Source organism: Helianthus annuus, chromosome 6, assembly GCF_002127325.2.
Source record: "Helianthus annuus cultivar XRQ/B chromosome 6, HanXRQr2.0-SUNRISE, whole genome shotgun sequence".
Lineage (NCBI taxonomy): Eukaryota > Viridiplantae > Streptophyta > Magnoliopsida > Asterales > Asteraceae > Helianthus > Helianthus annuus.
The window spans coordinates 83,380,515-83,384,697 of record NC_035438.2 but is presented as its reverse complement, the minus strand read 5'-3'; the positions used below and the strand labels follow the sequence as shown (position 1 = coordinate 83,384,697).

Below are 4,183 nucleotides of genomic sequence, written 5' to 3'. Positions count from 1 at the left end.
TTTAACCCGGACTAGATCCGGGCTACTGGACGCATAAGGAACATGTAATTCGTTCACGAGATTATAATATTAAATAATTTTCCCAAGTTATAAAAAGGTTAATCTTGCCTCTGTGCATTTTAATCAAAGTTATTTTGTGCCATGTGCATTCAAACAAACTTTCAATCATTTTCCAAAATGAGTCAGTTGAATGTATTTACCAGTGTAAACTGACGTATTCTCCCCAAAAAGACTAAATGCAGGTACTATGCGTAATTGGCTGGGATTTCTCCTTAGCATCACTAGAAGTCTCGCAAGCTTAAGATGCCTGAAGTCTGTTGAACAATACTTTATGTTATTTTTATTGATCCCCTGTGGATTATTATTTCAACAATGGTGATACATTGATATTACACTTAAAGTTGAAATATATTATCTTTATGCTTCCGCTGTGCATTCATTTATATTGTGTGGTTTGACTATAATATTGCCAACTACGTCACGGTAATCCCCCACCGGGCCCACCGGCGAGACACGTGGAAATCGGGGTGTGACAAAAGGTAAGGATACTTCCATATTTTTCAAATGCTACAACGAAAACTTCAAAAGTCAAACCATCATACACAAACACATCCTTCTCAAAGGAAGAAACAATCCACTCGAACAGTCCATCCGATCGGCCTACCGACCGACCGGACAGGCTGTCCGAACGGACTGGTTAACCGAATGGTCAAGCCGTCCGATCGGACCTACCGTCCGATCGACCAGGCTGTCTGACCCTCCAACACTCGTTTCCATTTTTCGCTTTGCTTATCGTTATGCTATCGAACTATTCAGGCTAGCCCTACTCTCAAGTGCTCCCTTCAATCCATCAATCACTATGAGTATACTCGAACCCTTTTTGCTTTAGTACTTTTGGGTGTTACATACGTTACTTATTCTAAATCACAATCAAACACACTACTCAAGTATTTCAAACGCTAACCATTACCGCATGTATTACGTGACTAAATGAATGCTTGTTGTTATGTTTACACATGGAATGCTGTCTACCTGCCTTAACGACGATAGTACTATAGTTTGGACTCGGCACCCGTTCACACGGGGGTTGTTGAGGACAATTACTTGCATGGATTACGGTGGTAATCATGTATTGCGAACTGCCTCAGGCAGTCAACCCGCAGTCATTGGTATCGATAGGTCCATGTCGATAATTAACATGCTTTGTTTTCCTCTGTGTACGTGCTGGTTATGCGTAAACTATTCAAACTCTATTATGCTATTATCAAACTTGTATGCTCACCTTTACATTTTATGTATTAACTTTATTTTAATGTATGTGACAGACAATTAGGATGCTTATCTGCTAGGAAGGCGAGCTTAGAATAAGCGTCTAGAGCATAGTTGTCTGTAGATCTTGCAGATCGAGTCTCTAGAAGCATTTGAACAATATTTATATTTGAAATCTGAGTTGTTGGAACAGAATATTTGACTTGATGTTATCTGTAATAATTTGTTTGCTATTTAAGGTACGCTATGAGACGTATTATATAAATTGAATAGTAATAATAGTTGTTATGGAAACTTCTGGACAATCTGTTTTGCTCAGTGCCATGCCCCGATGATTCCGCCATCGGTTGGAGTGTGACACCTCTTCTGCGATTTGAAAACAAAGTAGATTCCTTAGCATTATTTGTATGTGGGCTAGTTAAGTAAAAAATATACAATCAATCAAATATTAAATAAAATTTTTTGTTTATCTAATAATGGTCATCATTGGGTCAGCACGGATTTGTTGGTTGACTTGTTTAGTTGTATAAAAAAGTTTTGTAAAAAGGTAACTTACTACCTACAAACATAATCTTCATGTACAACCTGTAGATGCCACTATTGTCACAATGGAACAAAAAAATGTAACGTTTTTAGTTTTTACAAAATTTATAAATAAATAAATATCATTTTTGACAGCTAATTTGTTGCATACAAAATGACCCAAAAGGAACCAACTCGTCTTTTAATAATTTAAATCTACAAGCGAAAGGTATAATACCTAAAACGTGACAAATGAACAAATATACCTTGGCACTTATGCAAAGAGGGTCAAAATTGAAAGTTCTACTAAATACGATCTATAAAATAAGTTTTTTTCTCCAAGAATTCATACCCATAGCCACCGGTAGAGGCATATACAAGAGCTCCACTATCTAGAAGTATATGATCGCAGTCGTCTTTGACGGGCAGCCAAATGCAAAGGTATTGCCCCTTTACCATCTCTAATATTCACAAATCTTGAGAATCCCCTGAAACCAACAATTCAATTCACAATATTTAAGTACTAATCATAAACAAAAAAGTTTTAGAATTACACAATTCATAAGTTCTTGAAACCAAAATAAAGTTCATAGATCAAAGAAACACACCAAGAAGCGGCAACATGAGAGGTCCGGGCCGCGAAAAGAATGGTTTCGAGACAACTTAGAATAACCATAATAAGCAGCGTAGTGCAAGCATGTTCTTCCATTTGGTGAATCAAACATCAAAATCTAACAAATTGCACATAATATTAATATTTAATAGTAATTTCACATAATCAAGAAACTATGCAAGGGTAAAAGTGAAAAATGAAAGAACTTGACATACATTAGCATTAGCTTCAATGAGCTTTTTAACACAATCAATCTTCCCATGCATTGCAGCCAACATCAATGGAGTCTACCAAATTTGACCCAACTATCAAAGTAAACCCAATTAGTCAAACCATCAAAAGGCAACAACTTGCAAGACACAATCACACCTGTTTATGACGATTCAAAGAATCAGGAAATCCATTAGAATCAAAACGAATGTTAATCATCCTACCTATGTCAATCCAATCCAATCATGGTATATGTCAATCCTGTTGGATCATCAATCGCACTTTTCTCAGATTTTGAATTTTTCAAATAGTTTTTTGTGAAAACTTTCCTCATCTTCATCCTGTGATTCCGACTTACCATCTTTGGTAGACTCATTTTCATTCAGAACGCTTTCAACTACCTTACTTGCCACCTCTGAATCACCAGCATTATCAGATTTGGTGCAAGTCACATCAATGTTTTCAGGTAATTAGTCAACCATATTCAAATCTTTTGCCGCCTTTTCTTCATCATAAAACATGTAATTTTCCTTCAACTTCTGTAATTTGAAAATCAAAACTCACAAAAAGTTGGTAATACGTGGTGCAGGTTTGACCACAGTGCTTAAGAGTCAAATCAAGCTTACATGAGAAGATGGAATGAAGATTTTTCAGAGACAAATCATTATGATGATAGAAAAAAGAGAAGTGATGATTATCACAAGGCAAATCAATGTTACGATCTAAGTGTATGGTTTGAAAGAAAAGAATGGTGTGATAATAGAATATGCTACAATTGTTGATTTATCAGGCATGTTGCTGTGTATTGTATGAAACCAAGAAAATTGTTGATTAATCAGGCATGTTGCTGTGTATTGTATGAGACCAAGAAAGGTACAGAGACAGAGAAACGATATGCGAAGATGCTTTAAATGTCAAACAAAAGGTCATATCATTAGAGATTGTCCGATAAGTGTGAAAAGAGAATCGTCAGATGAATCTCAGGGGAAGAAAAAGAAAGTTGTGAAGAAAACAGTTAAAATTGTAGAAAAGCCCAAATAACAGAAAGTGAAATTATCACAAGGGCAGAAAGATAGACTGCGAAAGAAGAAGAAAAAGACGAGATAGTATTTAGATAAGATTTTGTTCTCGGATACTACCGTGGATTCAGATACTAGGTCTGATGAATCACTTTTCTCTCCAAAGAATGATAAGTCAAGAAAAACGAATTCATCAGATAAAAATCTGAGGACAGAAGAGAAAATGGTAGAAAAGAAAGTTATTCTTCAAACAGTTGCAAAATTGAAGCAAGTTCGGAAAGCTAAGGTTTTGAATAACCCAGAAGAAATTTTGAAACTGTTTGATGACAGACGTGACTGTGAATGGAGTAATGTTCCTTATGTTGATGAATCTGGTCAACCCAAATACAATATGGGTTGGGTTCCAATTCAAAACTAATTAAGTTCATTTGCATGTGCAGGTGTTCCAGAGGACAATTCAAGCTCAGCATGAATTACAGAACAGCCTGGCACACGAGGAGAAATTATGTGTTCGTAAACAAGAAGTGATTCGTTCTAAATTGAATTTTTT

The 4,183-nt window shown here is 35.9% G+C and overlaps 1 pseudogene; it reads right to left on the bottom strand.

The window, feature by feature from the left end:
• Nucleotides 1-2,097: 2,097 nt before the first annotated feature.
• On the bottom strand, nucleotides 2,098-2,833 carry LOC110891783 (annotated as a pseudogene).
• Nucleotides 2,834-4,183: the final 1,350 nt, after the last annotated feature.